This window comes from Chiloscyllium plagiosum, unplaced genomic scaffold (genome assembly GCF_037043375.1).
Source record: "Chiloscyllium plagiosum isolate Xiang-an unplaced genomic scaffold, Cpla_swu_hap1 HiC_scaffold_16, whole genome shotgun sequence".
NCBI classification, from domain to species: Eukaryota; Metazoa; Chordata; class Chondrichthyes; order Orectolobiformes; family Hemiscylliidae; genus Chiloscyllium; species Chiloscyllium plagiosum.
The window spans coordinates 72,781,067-72,803,508 of NW_028270154.1; positions in this window are offsets into that span (position 1 = coordinate 72,781,067).

Consider the following 22,442-nt stretch of genomic DNA (forward strand, 5'->3'; position numbering starts at 1 on the left):
TCTACTCAAAAATACAGACCCATGTTCTCCACTCACAAACAAACACACAGACCCCAGCTCTCCACTCTCACACACATACACACAGACCCCTGCTCTCCACTCTCACACACACATACACCCACAGACCCCTGCTCTCCACTCACACACACATACACACACACACAGACCTCTGCTCTCCACTCACAAACACACACATGAAGACCCCTGCTCTCCACTCACACACATACAGACCTGTGCTCTCCACTCACAAACAGACGGACACAGACCCCTGGTCTCCACTCACACACACACATACACAGACCCCTGCTCTCCACTCACACACACACACAGACCACTGCTCTACACTCACAAACACACACACGCAGACCCCTGCTCTCCACTCACACAGACACACACACAGACCCCTGCTCTCCACTCACAAACACACACACACAGACCCCTGCTCTCCACTCACACAGACACACACACAGACCCCTGCTCTCCATTCACAAACACACACACAGACCCCTGCTCTCCACTCACACACACACATACACAGACACAGACCCCTGCTCTCATTCACACAGACCACTGCTCTACACTCACAAACACACACACGCAGACCCCTGCTCTCCACTCACACAGACACACACACAGACCCCTGCTCTCCATTCACAAACACACACACAGACCCCTGCTCTCCACTCACACGCACACAGACCTATAGGGCGGCACGGTGGCACAGTGGTTAGCACTGCTGCCTCACAGCGCCAGAGACCCGGGTTCAATTCCCGCCTCAGGCGACTGTGTGGAGTTTGCACGTTCTCCCCGTGTCTGCGTGGGTTTCCTCCGGGTGCTCCGGTTTCCTCCCACAATCACAAAGATGTGCAGGGTCAGGTGAATTGGCCATACTAAATTGCCCGTAGTGTTAGATAAGGGGTAAATGTAGGGGTATGGGTGGGTTTCGCTTCGGCGGGTCGATGTGGACTTGTTGGGCCGAAGGGCCTGTTTCCACACTGTAATCTAATCTAATCTATGCTCTCAACTCACAAATACACACATACAGACTCCTGCTCTCCACTCACATACACACACAGACCCCTGCTCTCCACTCACACACACAGACCGCTGCTCTCCACACACGCACACACAGACCCCTGCTCTCCACTCACAGACACATACAGACCCCAGCTCTCCACTCACACACACACACAGACCCCAGCTCTCCACACTCACACACACACAGACCCCTGCTCTCCACTCTCTCTCTCACACACACAGACACCTGCTTTCCACTCTCACAAACACACACAGAGAGCCCTGCTCTCCACTCACAAACATACACACAGACATCTGCTCTCTACACACACAGAGACGCCTGCTCTCCACTCACACACACTTTGATACCTGCAGCCCACTCACACACACACAGACCCCTGCTCTCCACTCACACACACACACAGACCCCTGCTCTCCATTCACAAACACACACACACAGACCCCTGCTCTCCACTCACACAAACACAGACCCCTGCTCTCCACTCACAAATACACACAAACAGACCCCTGCTCTCCACTCACATACACACACAGATCCCTGCTCTCCACTCACACACACAGACCGCTGCTCTCCACTCACACACACACAGACCCATGCTCTATAATCACACACACAAACTCCTGCTCTCCACTCTTCCACACACACAGACCACTGCTCTCCACTCACAAACACACACAGACCCCTGCACTCTATTCACATACAGACACACAGACCCCTGCTCTCCATTCACAAACACACACACACAGACCCATGCTCTCCACTCACACAAACACAGACCCCTGCTCTCCACTCACAAATACGCACACAGTCCCCTGCACTCCAATCACACACACAGACCCCTACTCTCCACTCACACACACACAGACCCCTGCTCTCCACTCACACACACACAGATCCCTGCTCTCCACTCACACACACACACACAGACCCCAGCTCTCCACTTTCTCTCACACACACACACAGACCCCTGCTCTCCACTCTCTCACACACACACACAGACCCCTGCTCTCCACTCTCACACACATACAGACCCCTGTTTCCACTCTCACACACACACAGACCCCTGCTCTCCACTCACAAACAGACACACAGACCCCTGCTCTCCACTCTCACACACACATAGACCCCTGTTTCCACTCTCACACACACAGAGACCCCTGCTCTCCACTCACACACACTTTGAAACCTGCAGCCAACTCACACACACACACAGACTCATGTTCTCCACTCACACACACACCCATACTTACCCCTGCTCTCCACTCACATGCATAGACGCCTGCTCTCCACTCTCACAGACACAAAGACTCCTGCTCTCCACTCTCACACACACAGATACCTGCTCTCCATTCATACACACACACAGACCCCTGCACTCCACTAAACACACACAGTCCCCTGCTCTCCACTCACACACACACACCCACACTGACCCCTGCTCTCACTCACATGCACAGAAGCCTGCTCTCCACTCTCAAACACACACAGACCCCTGTCTCCACTCTCTCACACACAGACACCTGCTCTCCACTCATAAACTCACACAGACCCCTGCTCTTCACTCACACACACAGACCCCTGCTCTCCACTCTTCCACACACACAGACCAATGCTATCCACTCACACACACACACACACACACAGAACCCTGCTCTCCATTCACAAACACACACACACACAGACCCCTGCTCTCGACTCACTCACACAGAGACCGCTGCTCTCAACTCAAAATACACACAAACAGACCCCTGCTCTCCACTCACGCACACAGACCCCTACTCTCCACTGACACACACACAGATCCCTGCTCTCCACTCACACACACACAGTCCCCTGCTCTCCACTCTCTCTCACACACACACAGACCCCAGCTCTCCGCTCTCTCTCACACACACACAGACCCCTGCTTTCCACTCTCACAAACACACACACAGACCCTTGCTTTCCACTCTCACAAACATACACACAGACCCATGCTCTCTACACACACACAGACCCCTGCTCACCACTCACACACACATTGACACCTGCAGCCCACTCATACACACACAGACCCCTGCTCTCCAATCACACACACACCCACACTGACACCTGCTCTCCACTCACACAAACACACACACACACACACAGACTCCTGCTCTCCACTCACACACAAACAGACCCATGCTCTCCACTCTCACACACACACAGACACTTGCTCTCCAATCTCTCTCTCACAAACACACACAGACCCCTGCTCTCCACTCTCACACACACACAGACCCCTGCTCTCCACCGTCTCTCTCACACACACACACAGACCCCTGCTCTCCACTCTCTCTCTCACACACACACAGACCCCAGCTCTCCACTCTCTCTAACACACACACACAGACCCCTGGACTCCACTCTCACAAACAAGCACAGACCCCTGCTCTCCACTCTCACACACGCACACAGATCCCTGCTCTCCACTCACAAACACACATACAGACCCCAGCTCTCTACACACACAGAGACCCCTGCTCTCCACTCACACACTTGGACACCTGCAGCCCACTGACACACACACACAGACCCCTGCTCTCCACTCTCACACACACAGACCCCTGCTCTCCACTCTCACACACACACACAGACCCCTGCTCTCCACTCGCGCACACAAAGACCCCTGCTCTCCACTCACACACACTTTGACACCTGCAGCCCACTCACACATACACACGAAGACCCCTGCTCTCCACTCTCTCTCACACACACACACACACACAGACCCCTGCTCTCCACCGTCTCTCTCACACACACACACACAGACCCCTGCTCTCCACTCTCTCTCTCACATACACACAGACCCCAGCTTTCCACTCTCTCTCACACACATACACAGACCCCTGGACTCCACTCTCACAAACAAACACAGACCCCTGCTCTCCACTCTCACACACGCACACAGATCCCAGCTCTCCACTCACAAACACACATACAGACCCCTGCTCTCTACACACACAGAGACCCCTGCTCTCCACTCACACACTTGGACACCTGCAGCCCACTCACACACACACAGACCCCTGCTCTCCACTCACACACACACAGACCCCTGCTCTCCACTCTCACACACACACAGACCCCTGCTCTCCACTCGCACACACAAACAGACCCCTGCTCTCCACTCACACACACTTTGACATCTGCAGCCCACTCACACATTCACACAAAGACCCCTGCTCTCCACTCTCTCACACACACACACACACACTGACCCCTGCTCTCTCCTCACACGCATAGACCCCTGCACCCCACTCTCACACACACACACACAGACCCAAGCTCTCCACTCTAACACACACGCACAGACCCATGTTCTCCACTCACAAACAAACACACAGACCCCAGCTCTCCACTCTCACACACATACACAGAGACCCCTGCTCTCCACTCTCACACACACATACACCCACAGACCCCTGCTCTCCACTCACACACACATACACATACACACACAGACCCGTGCTCTCCACTCACAAACACACATATGAAGACCCCTGCTCTCCACTCACACACATACAGACCCGTGCTCTCCACTCACAAACAGACGGACACAGACCCCACTCTCCAATCTCACACACACAGGCCCCTGCTCTCCACTCACACACACACACAGACCCCTGCTCTCCACTCACAAACACACACGCAGACCCCTGCTCTCCACTCACACACACAGACCCCTGCTCTCCACTCTTCCACACACACAGATCACTGCTCTCCACTCACAAACACACACAGACCCCTGCACTCTACTCACGCACACACACATACACACACACAGACCCCTGCTCTCCATTCACAAACACACACACACAGACCCATGCTCTCCACTCACACAAACACAGACCCCTGCTCTCCACTCACAAATACGCACACAGACCCCTGCACTCCAATCACACACACAGACCCCTACTCTCCACTCACACACACACAGACCCCTGCTCTCCACTCACACACACACAGATCCCTGCTCTCCACTCACACACACACACAGACCCCAGCTCTCCACTTTCTCTCACACACACACACCGACCCCTGTTTCCACTCTCACACACACACAAACCCCTGTTTCCACTCTCACACACACATAGACCCCTGCTCTCCACTCACACACACTTTGACACCTGCAGCCAACTCACACACACACAGACCCATGTTCTCCACTCACACACACACCCAAACCTACCCCTGCTCTCCACTCACATGCATAGACGCCTGCTCTCCACTCTCACAGACACAAAGACCCCTGCTCTCCACTCTCACACACACAGATACCTGCTCTCCACTCACACACACAGTCCCCTGCTCTCCACTAAACACACACACCCACACTGACCCCTGCTCTCACTCACACGCACAGAAGCCTGCTCTCCACTCTCACACACACACAGACCTCTGTCTCCACTCTCACACACACAGACACCTGCTCTCCACTCATAAACTCACACAGACCCCTGCTCTCGACTCACACACACAGAGACCGCTGCTCTCCACTCAAAATACACACAAGCAGACCGCTGCTCTCCACTCACACGCACAGACTCCTGATCTCCACTCACACACACACACACACAGACCCCTGCTCTCCACTCACACACAAACAGACACCTGCTCTCCATTCTCACACACACACAGACCCCAGCTCTCCGCTCTCTCTCACACACACACAGACCCCTGCTTTCCACTCTCACAAACATACACACAGACCCATGCTCTCTACACACACAGAGACCCCTGCTCTCCACTCACACACACATTGACACCTGCAGCCCACTCATACACACACAGACCCCTGCTCTCCAATCACACACACACACCCACACTGACCCCTGCTCTCCACTCACACAAACACACAAACACACACACACACACAGACTCCTGTTCTCCACTCACACACAAACAGACCCATGCTCTCCACTCTCACACACACACAGACACTTGCTCTCCAATCTCTCTCTCACAAACACACACAGACCCCTGCTCTCCACTCTCACACACACACAGACCCCTGCTCTCCACCGTCTCTCTCACACACACACACACAGACCCCTGCTCTCCACCGTCTCTCTCACACACACACACACACAGACCCCTGGACTCCACTCTCACAAACAAACACAGACCCCTGCTCTCCACTCTCACACACGCACACAGATCCCTGCTCTCCACTCACAAACACACATACAGACCCCAGCTCTCTACACACACAGAGACCCCTGCTCTCCACTCACACACTTGGACACCTGCAGCCCACTCACACACACACAGACCCCTGCTCTCCACTCTCACACACACACAGACCCCTGCTCTCCACTCACACACACTTTGACACCTGCAGCCCACTCACACATACACACAAAGACCCCTGCTCTCCACTCTCTCACACACACACACACCCACACTGACCCCTGCTCTCTCCTCACACGCATAGACCCCTGCACCCCACTCTCACACACACACACACAGACCCAAGCTCTCCACTCTAACACACACGCACAGACCCATGTTCTCCACTCACAAACAAACACACAGACCCCAGCTCTCCACTCTCACACACATACACACAGACCCCTGCTCTCCACTCTCACACACACATACACCCACAGACCCCTGCTCTCCACTCACACACACATACACACACAAACCCGTGCTCTCCACTCACAAACACACATATGAAGACCCCTGCTCTCCACTCACACACATACAGACCCGTGCTCTCCACTCACAAACAGACGGACACAGACCCCTGGTCTCCACTCACACACACACATACACAGACCCCTGCTCTCCACTCACACACACACACAGACCCCTGCTCTCCAATCTCACACACACAGGCCCCTGCTCTCCACTCACACACACACACACACACAGACCCCTGCTCTCCACTCACAAAAACACACACGCAGACCCCTGCTCTCCACTCACACACACAGACCCCTGCTCTCCACTTACACACACACAGACCCCTGCTCTCCACTCTTCCACACACACAGATCACTGCTCTCCACTCACAAACATACACAGACTCCTGCTCTCCACTCACACACACAGACCCCTGCTCTCCACTCACACACACACAGACCCCTGCTCTCCACTCTTCCACACACAGACCCCGGTTCTCCATTCACAAACACACACACACAGACCCCTGCTCTCCACTCACACGCACACAGACCTCTGCTCTCAACTCACAAATACACACACACAGACCCCTGCTCTCCACTCACACACACAGACCGCTGCTCTCCACACACACACAGACCCCTGTTCTCCACTCACAGACACATACAGACCCCAGCTCTCCACTCACACACACACACACAGACCCCTGCACTCCAATCACACACACAGACCCCTACTCTCCACTCACAAACACACAGACCCCTGCTCTCCACTCTCTCTCACACACACACCGACCCCTGCTCTCCACACTCTCTCACACACACACCGACCCCTGCTCTCCACTCTCACACACACAGACCCCTGCTCTCCACACTCTCTCACACACACACAGACCCCTGCTCTCCACTCTCACACACATACAAACCCCTGTTTCCACTCTCACACACACACAGACCCCTGCTCTCCACTCACAAACAGACACACAGACCCCTGCTCTCCACTCTCACACACACACAGACCCCTGTTTCCACTCTCACACACTCAGAAACCCCTGCTCTCCACTCACACACGCTTTGACACCTGCAGCCAACTCACAAACACACAGACCCATGTTCTCCACTCACACACACACCCACACTTACCCCTGCTCTCCACTCACATGCATAGACGCCTGCTCTCCACTCTCACAGACACAAAGACCCCTGCTCTCCACTCTCACACACACAGACACCTGCTCTCCACTCATACACACACACAGACCACTGCTCTCCACTCACACACACACACAGACCCCTGCTCTCCACTCTCACACACACACAGACCCCTGTTTCCACTCTCACACACTCAGAAACCCCTGCTCTCCACTCACACACGCTTTGACACCTGCAGCCAACTCACAAACACACAGACCCATGTTCTCCACTCACACACACGCCCACACTTACCCCTGCTCTCCACTCACATGCATAGACGCCTGCTCTCCACTCTCACAGACACAAAGACCCCTGCTCTCCACTCATACACACACACAGACCACTGCTCTCCACTCATACACACATACAGACCACTGCTCTCCACTCACACACACAGTCCCCTGCTCTCCACTCACACACACACACACACACTGACCCCTGCTCTCCACTCACACGCGCAGAAGCCTGCTCTCCACTCTCACACACACACAGACCCCTGTCTCCACTCTCACACACACAGACACCTGCTCTCCACTCATAAACTCACACAGACCCCTGCTCTTCATTCACACACACACCCCTGCTCTCCACTCTTCCACACACACCGACCAATGCTCTCCACTCACAAATACACACAGACCCCTGCTATCCTCTCACACACACACACACAGAACCCTGCCCTCCATTCACAAACACACACACACACAGACCCCTGCTCTCGACTCACACACACAGAGAGCGCTGCTCTCCACTCAAAATACACACAAACAGACCCCTGCTCTCCACTCACGCACACAGACCCCTACTCTCCACTGACACACACACAGATCCCTGCCCTCCACTCACACACACACAGTCCCCTGCTCTCCACTCTCTCTCACACACACACACAGACCCCAGCTCTCCGTTATCTCTCTCACACACACAGACCCCTGCTTTCCACTCTCACAAACACACACACAAACCCCTGCTCTCCACTCACAAACATACACACAGACCCCTGCTCTCCACTCACACACACATTGACACCTGCAGCCCACTCATACACACACAGACCCCTGCTCTCCAATCACACACACACACCCAAACTGACCCCTGCTCTCCACTCACACAAACACACACAAACACACACACACAGACCCCTGCTCTCCACCGTCTCTCTCACACACGCACAGACCCAGCTCTCCACTCTCTCACACACACACACACAAACCCCTGGACTCCACTCTCACAAACAAACTCAGACCCCTGCTCTCCACTCTCACACAAGCACACAGATCCCTGCTCTCCACTCACAAACACACATACAGACCCCTGCTCTCTACACACACAGAGACCCCTGCTCTCCACTCACACACTTGGACACCTGCAGCCCACTCACACACACACAGACCCCTGCTCTCCACTCACACACACACAGACCCCTGCTCTCCACTCTTCCACACACAAAGACCAATGCTCTCCACTCACAAATACACACAGACCCCTGTTATCCTCTCACACACACACACACACAGAACCCTGCTCTCCATTCACAAACACACACACACACAGACCCCTGCTCTCGACTCACACACTCAGAGACCGCTGCTCTCCACTCAAAATACACACAAACAGACCCCTGCTCTCCACTCACGCACACAGACCCCTACTCTCCACTGACACACACACAGATCCCTGCCCTCCAATCACACACACACAGTCCCCTGCTCTCCACTCTCTCTCACACACACACAGACCCCAGCTCTCCGTTATCTCTCTCACACACACAGACCCCTGCTTTCCACTCTCACAAACACACACAGAGACCCCTGCTCTCCACTCACAAACATACACACAGACCCATGCTCTCTACACACACACAGACCCCTGCTCTCTACTCACACAAATACACACACACACACACAAACAGACCCCTGCTCTCCACCGTCTCTCTCACACACACACAGACCCTTGCTCTCCACTCTCACACACAAACAGACCCCTGCTCTCCACTCTCACACACACACAGACCCCAGCTCTCCACTCTCTCACACACACACACACAAACCCCTGGACTCCACTCTCACAAACAAACACAGACCCCTGCTCTCCACTCTCACACACGCACACAGATCCCTGCTCTCCACTCACAAACACACATACAGACCCCTGCTCTCTACACACACAGAGACCCCTGCTCTCCACTCACACACTTGGACACCTGCAGCCCACTCACACACACACAGACCCCTGCTCTCCACTCTCACACACACAGACACCTGCTCTCCACTCATACACATACACAGACCACTGCTCTCCACTCACACACACAGACCCTTGCTCTCCACTCACACACACAGTCCCCTGCTCTCCACTCTCACGCACACACAGACCCCTGTTTCCACTCTCACACACACAGAAACCCATGCTCTCCACTCACACACACTTTGACACCTGCAGCCAACTCACACACACACAGACCCATGTTCTCCACTCACACACACACCCACACTTACCCCTGCTCTCCACTCACATGCATAGACGCCTACTCTCCACTCTCACAGACACAAAGACCCCTGCTCTCCACTCATACACACACACAGAGCCCTGCTCTCCACTCACACACACAGATCCTTGCTCTCCACTCACACACACAGTCCCCTGCTCTCCACTCACACACACACAAACACGCTGACCCCTGCTCTCCACTCACACGCGCAGAAGCCTGCTCTCCACTCTCACACACACACAGACCCCTGTCTCCACTCTCACACACAGACACCTGCTCTCCACTCATAAACTCACACAGACCCCTGCTCTTCACTCACACACACACACAGACCAATGGTCTCCACTCACAAATACACACAGACCCCTGCTATCCTCTCACACACACACACACACAGAACCCTGCTCTCCATTCACAAACACACACACACACACACAGACCCCTGTTCGCGACTCACACACACACAGACCGCTGCTCTCCACTCAAAATACACACAAACAGACCCCTGCTCTCCACTCACGCACACAGACCCCTACTCTCCACTGACACACACACAGATCCCTGCCCTCCACTCACACACACACACAGTCCCCTGCTCTCCACTCTCTCTCACACACACACAGACCCCAGCTCTCCGTTATCTCTCTCACACACACAGACCCCTGCTTTCCACTCTCAGAAACACACACAGAGACCCCTGCTCTCCACTCACAAACATACACACAGACCCATGCTCTCTACACACACAGAGACCCCTGCTCTCCACTCACACACATATTGACACCTGCAGCCCACTCATATACACACAGACCCCTGCTCTCCAATCACACACACACACCCAAACTGACCCCTGCTCTCCACTCTCATACACACACAGACCCCAGCTCTCCACCGTCTGTCTCACACACACACAGACCCCTGCTCTCCACCGTCTCTCTCACACACACACAGACCCCAGCTCTCCACTCTCTCATACACACACACAAACCCCTGGACTCCACTCTCACAAACAAACTCAGACCCCTGCTCTCCACTCTCACACACGCACACAGATCCCTGCTCTCCACTCACAAACACACATACAGACCCCTGCTCTCTACACACACAGAGACCCCTGCTCTCCACTCACACACTTGGACACCTGCAGCCCACTCAAACACACACAGACCCCTGCTCTCAACTCACACACACACAGACCCCTGCTCTCCACTCTCACAGAAACACACAGACCCCTGCTCTCCACTCACACACGCAAAGACCCCTGCTCTCCACTCTCTCACACACACACACAACCATACTGAACCCTGCTCTCTCCTCACACGCATAGAACCCTGCTCCCCACTCTCACACACACACACAGATCCCTGCTCTCCACTCACAAACACACACACAGACCCCTGCTCTCTACGCACACAGAGACCCCTGCTCTCCACTCACACACAATTTGACACCTGCAGCCCACTGACACACCCAAACTGACCCCTGCTCTCCACTCACACAAACACACACACACACACACACACACAGACACACAGACCCCTGCTCTCCACTCACACACAAACAGACCCCTGCTCTCCACTCTCACACACACACAGACCCCTGCTCTCCACTCTCTCACACACACACACAACCATACTGAACCCTGCTCTCTCCTCACACGCATAGAACCCTGCTCCCCACTCTCACACACACACACAGATCCCTGCTCTCCACTCACAAAGACACACACAGACCCCTGCTCTCTACGCACACAGAGACCCCTGCTCTCCACTCACACACAATTTGACACCTGCAGCCCACTGACACACCCAAACTGACCCCTGCTCTCCACTCACACAAACACACACACACACACAGACCCCTGCTCTCCACTCTCACACACACACAGACCCCTGCTCTCCACCGTCTCTCTCACACACACACAGACCTCAGCTCTCCACTCTCTCACACACACTCACACAAACCCCTGGACTCCACTCTCACAAACAAACACAGACCCCTGCTCTCCACTCTCACACACGCACACAGATCCCTGCTCTCCACTCACAAACACACACACAGACCCGTGCTCTCTACGCACACAGAGACCCCTGCTCTCCACTCTCACACAATTTGACACCTGCAGCCCACTGACACACACACACAGACCCCTGCTCTCCACTCACAAACACACATACAGACCCCTGCTCTCTACACACACACAGACCCCTGCTCTCCACTCACAAACACACATACAGACCCCTGCTCTCTACACACACACAGACCCATGCTCTTCACTCACAAACACACATACAGACCCCTGCTCTCTACACACACAAACACACACACAGACACCTGCTCTCCATTCACACAAACACACACACAGACACCTGCTCTCCATTCACACACACACAGACCCCTACTCTCCACTCTCTCTCACACACACACAGACCCCAGCTCTCTGCTCTCTCACACACACACAGACCCCTGCTTTCCACTCTCACAAACACACACACAGACCCCTGCTCTCCACTCACAAATATAGACACAGACCTGTGCTCTCTACACACACAGAGACCCCTGCTCTCCACTCACACACACATTGACACCTGCAGCCCACTCACACACACACAGACCCCTGCTCTCCACTCACACACACAGACGCCTGCTCTCCACTCTCACACAAATACAGATCCCTGCTCTCCACTCTCTCTCTCACACACACACAGACCCCTGGTCTCCACTCTCTCTCTCACACACACAGGCCCCTGGTCTCCACTCTTACTCACACACAGATCCCTGCTCTCCACTCTCACAAACACACACACAGACCCCTGCTCTCTAGACAAACAGAGACCCCTGCTCTCCACTCACACACAAACAGACACCTGCTCTCTACTCACACGCACACACACAGACCCCTGCTCTCCACTCACACACAGACACCTGCTCTCCACTCTCAAACACACAGACCGCTGCTCTCCACTCACACGCACAGACCCCTGATCTCCACTCACACACACACACACACAGACCCCTGCTCTCCACTCACACACAAACAGACACCTGCTCTCCATTCTCACACACACACAGATCCCTGCTCTCCAATCTCTCTCTCTCACACACACACACAGACCCCTGGTCTCCACTCTCACAAACATACACACAGACCCATGCTCTCTACAGACACAGCGACCCCTGCTCTCCACTCACACACACATTGACACCTGCAGCCCACTCATATACACACGGACCCCTGCTCTCCAATCACACACACACACCCACACTGACCCCTGCTCTCCACTCACACAAACACACACACACACACACACAGACTCCTGCTCTCCACTCACACACAAACAGACCCCTGCTCTCCACTCTCTCTCTCCCACACACACACAGACCCCAGCTCTCCACTCTCTCTCACACACACACACAGACCCTTGGACTCCACTCTCACAAACAAACACAGACCCCTGCTCTCCACTCTCACACACACACACAAAGACCCCTGCTCTCCACTCACACACACTTTGACACCTGCAGCACACTCACACATACACACAAAGGCCCTTGCTCTCCACTCTCTCACACACACCCATACTAACCCCTGCTCTCTCCTCACACGCATAGACCCCTGCTCCCCACTCTCACACACACACACAGATCCCTGCTCTCCACTCACAAACACACACACAGACCCCTGCTCTCTACGCACACAGAGACCCCTGCTCTCCACTAACACACAATTTGACACCTGCAGCCCACTGACACACACACACAGACCCCTGCTCTCTACTCACACGCACACACAGAGACCCCTGCTCTCCACTCACAAACACACACACACACAGACCCCTGCTCTCCACTCATACAAACACACACACACACAGACCCCTGCTCTCCACTCACACACACACAGACCCCTACTCTCCACTCTCTCTCACACACACACAGACCCCTGCTTTCCACTCTCACAAACACACACACAGACCCCTGCTCTCCACTCACACACACATTGACACCTGCAGCCCACTCACACACACACTGACCCCTGCTCTCCACTAACACGCACAGACGCCTGCTCTCCACTCTCACACACACACAGATCCCTGCTCTCCACTCTCTCTGTCACACACACACACACAGACCCCTAGTCTCCACTCTCTCTCTCACACACAGACCCCTGCTCTCCACTCTTACACATACACAGATCCCTGTTTTCCACTCTCACAAACACACACACAGACCCCTGCTCTCCACTCACACACACATTGACACCTGCAGCCCACTCACACACACACTGACCCCTGCTCTCCACTCTCTCTCACACACACACAGACCCCTGCTTTCCACTCTCACAAACACACACACAGACCCCTGCTCTCCACTCACACACACATTGACACCTGCAGCCCACTCACACACACACTGACCCCTGCTCTCCACTAACACGCACAGACGCCTGCTCTCCACTCTCACACACACACAGATCCCTGCTCTCCACTCTCTCTGTCACACACACACACACACACAGACCCCTAGTCTCCACTCTCTCTCTCACACACAGACCCCTGCTCTCCACTCTTACACATACACAGATCCCTGCTCTCCACTCTCACAAACACACACAGACGCCTGCCCTCCACTCTCACACACACATAGACCCCTGCTCTCCACTCACAAACACACATGCACACAGACCCCTGCTCTCCACCCTCACACACGCATACACCAAAGCCTGCTCTCCACACACACACACAGATCCCTGCTCTCGGCTCTCACACAGAAACAGACACCTGCTCTGCAATCTCTTTCTCACAAACACACACAGACCCCTACTCTCCACTCATACACACACAGACCCCTGCTCTCCACTGTCTCTCTCACACACAAACAGACCCCTGGTCTCCACTCTCACAAACACACACACAGACCCCTGCTCTCCACTCTCACACACGCACACTGATCCCTGCTCTCCACTCACAAACACACATACAGACCCCTGCTCTCCACACACACAGAGACCCCTGCTCTCCACTTACACACACTTTTGACACCTGCAGCCCACTCACACACACACAGACCCCTGCTCTCCAATCACACACACACAGAGACCCCTGCTCTCCACTCTCACACACACACAGACCCCTGCTCTCCACACACACACAGACACCTGCTCTCCACTCTCAAACACACACACACACACACTCCCCTGCTCTCCACTCTCACACACACACAGACCCCTGCTCTGCACTCACACACTCACAGACCCCTGCTCTCCACTCTCACACACACACAGATCCCTGCTCTCCACTCTCTCTCACACACTCACACAGACCCCCGCTCTCCACTCTCACAAACACACACACAAAGACCCCTGCTCTCCACTCACACACACACAGACCCCTACTCTCCACTCTCTCTCACACACACACAGACCCCTGCTTTCCACTCTCACAAACACACACACAGACCCCTGCTCTCCACTCTCACACACACACACAGATCCCTCCTCTCCACTCAAAAACACACACACAGACCCCTGCTCTCTACACACACAGAGACCCCTGCTCTCCACTCACACACACCCAGAGCCCTGCTCTCCACTCTCACACAAACAGACCCCTGCTCTCCACACACACACACACCGACCACTGCTGTCCACTCTCACACACACAAACAGACCCCTGCTCTCCACTCACACACATACACACACACACACACACACAGAGACACCTGTTCTCCACTCATACACAGACACCTGCTCTCCACTCTCACCCACACACAGACCCCTGCTCTCCACTCACACACACACAGATCCCTGCTCTCCACTCTCTCTCTCACACACACACAGACCCCTGCTCTCCACTCACACACACAGGCCCCTGCTCTCCACTCACACACAAACAGATCCCTGCTCTCCACTCTCTCTCACACACACACAGACCCCTGCTCTCCACTCTCTCTTTCACACACACACACAGACCCCTACTCTCCACTCTCACACACACACACAGACCCCTGCTCTCCACTCTCGCACACACACAGACCCCTGCTCTCCACTGTCTCTCTCACACACACAAACAGACCCCTGCTCTCCACTCTCTCTCTCATACACACAAACAGACCCCAGCTTTCCAGTCTCTCTCTCACACACACACAGACCCCTGGTCTCCACTCCCACAAACAAACACAGACCCCTGCTCTCCACTCTCACACATGCACACAGATCCCTGGTCTCCACACACAAACACACATACAGACCCCTGCTCTCTACACACACAGAGACCCCTGCTCTCCACTTACACACACTTTGACACCTGCAGCCCACTCACACACACACAGACCCCTGCTCTCCACTCTCACACACACACACCCACACTGACCCCTGCTCTCCACTCTCACACACACACAGACCCCTGTTCTCCATTCTCACACACACACAGACCCCTGCTCTCCACTCACACACACACACACAGTCCACTGCTCTCCACTCTCACACACACACACAGACCCCTGCTCTCCACTCACACACGCACACTGACCCCTGCTCTCCACACACACACAGTCCCCTGCTATCCACTCTCACACACACACAGACCCCTGCTCTCCACTCACACACACACACAGACCCCTGCTCTCCACTCTCACACACACACAGATCCCTGCTCTCCACTCTCTCTCACACACACACACAGACCCCAGCTCTCCACTCTCTCTCACACACACACAGACCCCTGCTCTCCACTCTCTCTCACACACACACACAGACCCCAGCTCTCCACTCTCTCTCACACACACACATAGACCCCAGCTCTCCACTCTCTCACAAACACACACACAGACCCCTGCTCTCTACACACACAGAGACCCCTGCTCTCCACACACACACACAGTCCCCTGCTATCCACTCTCACACACACACAGACCCCCGCTCTCCAATCTCACTCACACACAGGCCCCTGCTCTCCAATCTCACTCACACACAGGCCCCTGCTCTCCACTCTCACACACACACACAGATCCCTGCTCTCCACTCTCTCTCTCACACACATACACACAGATCCCTGCTCTCCACTCTCTCTCTCACACACATACACACAGACCCCTGCTCTCCACTCTCTCTCTCACACACACACAGACCCCTGGTCTCCACTCTCACAAACACACACACAGACCCCTGCTCTCCACTCTCTCTCACACACACACACACAGACCCCAGCTTTCCACTCTCTCCCACACACACACACAGACCCCTGGTCTCCACTCTCACAAACACACACACAGACCCCTGCTCTCTACACACACAGAGACGCCTGCTCTCCACTCACACACACACACATACACACACACCCCTGCTGTCCACTCTCACACACACACAGACCCCTGCTCTCCACACACACTTTGACACCAGCAGCCCACTCACACACACACTCAGACCTCTGCACTCCACTCACCCACACACACACACACCCACACTGACTCCTGCTCTCTCCTCACATGCACAGACCCCTGTTCTCCACTCTCCCACACACACAGACCCCTGGTCTCCACTCACACACACACACCCACACTGACCCCTGCTCTCCACTCACATGCACAGACGCCTGCTCTCCACTCTCTCTCGCTCACACACACACAGACCTCTGCACTCCACTCTCTCTCACACACACACACAGACCCCTGGTCTCCACTCTCACAAACACACACACAGAACCCTGCTCTCCACTCTCACACATGTACACAGATCCCTACTCTCCACTCACAAACACACATACAGACCCGTGCTCTCTATACACACAGAGACCCCTGCTCTCCACGCACACACAATTTGACACCTGCAACCCACTCACACACACACAGAGCCCTGCTCTCGACTCACACGCACACACACAGACCCATACTCTCCACTCACACACACACAGACCCCTGCTCTCCACTCACACAAACACACACACACACAGACCCCTGCTCTCCACTCACACACAAACAGACCCCTGCTCTCCACTCTCACACACACACAGACTCCTGCCCTCCACTGTCACTCTCACACACACACAGACCCCTGCTCTCCACTCACACACACACAGACCCCTGCTCTCTACACAATCAGAGACCCCTCCTCTCCACTCACACACACATTGACACCTGCAGCCCACTCATACACATACAGACCCCTGCTCTCCACTCACACACACACATACAGACCCCTGCTCTCCACTCACACACAAACAGACCCCTGGTCTCCAATCTCATGCACACACAGACACCTGCTCTCCACTCTCTCTCTCTCACACACACACAGTCTCCCGGTCTCCACTCCCACAAACAAACACAGACCCCTGCTCTCCACTCTCACACACGCACACAGAACTCTGCTCTCCACTCACAAACACACATACAGACCTCTGCTCTCTACACACACAGAGACCCCTGCTCTCCACTCACACACACTTTGACATCTGCAGCCCACTCACACACACACAGACACCTGCTCTCCACTCTCTCACACACACTTACACTGACCCCTGCTCTCCACTCTCTCTCTCACACACACACACAGACCGCTGCTCTCCACTCTCTCTCTCTCACATACACACAGACCCCAGCTCTCCACTCACAAACACACACACAGACTCCTGCTCTCCACTAACACACAAACAGACCTCTGCTCTCCACTCTCACACACACACAGGCACCTGCTCTCCACTCTCTCTCTCTCACACACACACAGTCCCCCGGTCTCCACTCCCACAAACAAACACAGACCCCTGCTCTCCACTCTCACACACGCACACAGAACTCTGCTCTCCACTCACAAACACACATACAGACCCCTGCTCTCTACACACACAGAGACCCCTGCTCTCCACTCACACACACTTTGACACCAGCAGCCCACTCACACACACACTCAGACCTCTGCACTCCACTCACCCACACACACACACACCCACACTGACTCCTGCTCTCTCCTCACATGCACAGACCCCTGTTCTCCACTCTCCCACACACACAGACCCCTGGTCTCCACTCACACACACACACCCACACTGACCCCTGCTCTCCACTCACATGCACAGACGCCTGCTCTCCACTCTCTCTCGCTCACACACACACAGACCTCTGCACTCCACTCTCTCTCACACACACACACAGACCCCTGGTCTCCACTCTCACAAACACACACACAGAACCCTGCTCTCCACTCTCACACATGTACACAGATCCCTACTCTCCACTCACAAACACACATACAGACCCGTGCTCTCTATACACACAGAGACCCCTGCTCTCCACGCACACACAATTTGACACCTGCAACCCACTCACACACACACAGAGCCCTGCTCTCGACTCACACGCACACACACAGACCCATACTCTCCACTCACACACACACAGACCCCTGCTCTCCACTCACACACCACACACACACACAGACCCCTGCTCTCCACTCACACACAAACAGACCCCTGCTCTCCACTCTCACACACACACAGACTCCTGCCCTCCACTGTCACTCTCACACACACACAGACCCCTGCTCTCCACTCACACACACACAGACCCCTGCTCTCTACACAATCAGAGACCCCTCCTCTCCACTCACACACACATTGACACCTGCAGCCCACTCATACACATACAGACCCCTGCTCTCCACTCACACACACACATACAGACCCCTGCTCTCCACTCACACACAAACAGACCCCTGGTCTCCAATCTCATGCACACACAGACACCTGCTCTCCACTCTCTCTCTCTCACACACACACAGTCTCCCGGTCTCCACTCCCACAAACAAACACAGACCCCTGCTCTCCACTCTCACACACGCACACAGAACTCTGCTCTCCACTCACAAACACACATACAGACCTCTGCTCTCTACACACACAGAGACCCCTGCTCTCCACTCACACACACTTTGACATCTGCAGCCCACTCACACACACACAGACACCTGCTCTCCACTCTCTCACACACACTTACACTGACCCCTGCTCTCCACTCTCTCTCTCACACACACACACAGACCGCTGCTCTCCACTCTCTCTCTCTCACATACACACAGACCCCAGCTCTCCACTCACAAACACACACACAGACTCCTGCTCTCCACTAACACACAAACAGACCTCTGCTCTCCACTCTCACACACACACAGGCACCTGCTCTCCACTCTCTCTCTCTCACACACACACAGTCCCCCGGTCTCCACTCCCACAAACAAACACAGACCCCTGCTCTCCACTCTCACACACGCACACAGAACTCTGCTCTCCACTCACAAACACACATACAGACCCCTGCTCTCTACACACACAGAGACCCCTGCTCTCCACTCACACACACTTTGACATCTGCAGCCCATTCACACACACAGACACCTGCTCTCCACTCTCACACACACTGACACCTGCTCTCCACTCACACACACACACACAGATCCCTGCTCTCTACTTGCAAACACACAGATCCCTGCTTTCAACTCTCACACATACACCCACACTGACCCCTGCTCTCCACTCACACACCCAGAGACCCCTGCTCTCGACTTACACACACACAGATCCCTGCTTTCAACTCTCACACACACACACACACACACTGACCCCTGCTCTCCACTCACACACCCAGAGAGCCCTGCTCTCCACTCTCACACACATATCGACCCCTGCTCTCCACTCTCACACACACACAGACACCTGCTTTCCACTCTCACACATACACAGACCCCTGCTCTCCACTCTCTCCCACACACACACCTACACTGAACCCTGCTCTCCAATCACACGCACAGACCCCTGCTCTCTACAGACACAGAGACTCCTGCTCTCCACTCACACACACTTTGACACCTGCTCTCCACTCACACACACACAGACCCCTGCTCTCTACTCATCACACACACCCACACAGACAGACCCCAGCTCTCCACTCACACCCACACACACTGACCCCGGCTCTCCACTCTCACACACACACACACCCCTGCTCTCCACTCACACACAAACAGACCCCTGCTCTCCACTCTCACACACACACACACAGAACTCTGCTCTCCACTCTCTCTCTCACACACACACACAGACCGCTGCTCTCCACTCAACCACACACAGATCCCTGCTCTCCACTCTCACACACACACCCACACTGACCCCTGCTCTCCACTCACACGCACAGACCCCTGTTCTTCACTGTCACACACACACAGACCCCTGCTCTCCACTCACACACAAACAGACCCCTGCTCTCCACTCTCACACAAACAGACCCCTGCTCTCCACTCTCTCTCTCTCTCACACACACAGACCCCTGCTCTCCACTCTCACACACACACACAGACCCCTGCTCTCCACTCTCTCTCACACACACACACACAGACCGCTGCTCTCCACTCAACCACACACAGATCCCTGCTCTCCACTCTCACACACACACCCACACTGACCCCTGCTCTCCACTCACACGCACAGACCCCTGTTCTCCACTGTCACACACACACAGACCCCTGCTCTCCACTCACATACACTCTTGCACACAGACCCCTGCTCTCCACCCTCACACACACACACAGAAACCTGCTCTCCACTCTCACACACACACTCACAAACACACACACAGACTCCTGCTCTCCACTAACACACAGACAGACCCCAGCTCTCCACTCACACACACACACACTGACCCCGGCTCTCCACTCTCACACACACACACACCCCTGCTCTCCACTCACACACAAACAGACCCCTGCTCTCCACTCTCACACACACACACAGAACTCTGCTCTCCACTCTCTCTCTCACACACACACACAGACCGCTGCTCTCCACTCAACCACACACAGATCCCTGCTCTCCACTCTCACACACACACCCACACTGACCCCTGCTCTCCACTCACACGCACAGACCCCTGTTCTCCACTGTCACACACACACAGACCCCTGCTCTCCACTCACATACACACTTGCACACAGACCCCTGCTCTCCACCCTCACACACACACACAGAAACCTGCTCTCCACTCACACACACACACACACACACAAACACACACACAGACTCCTGCTCTC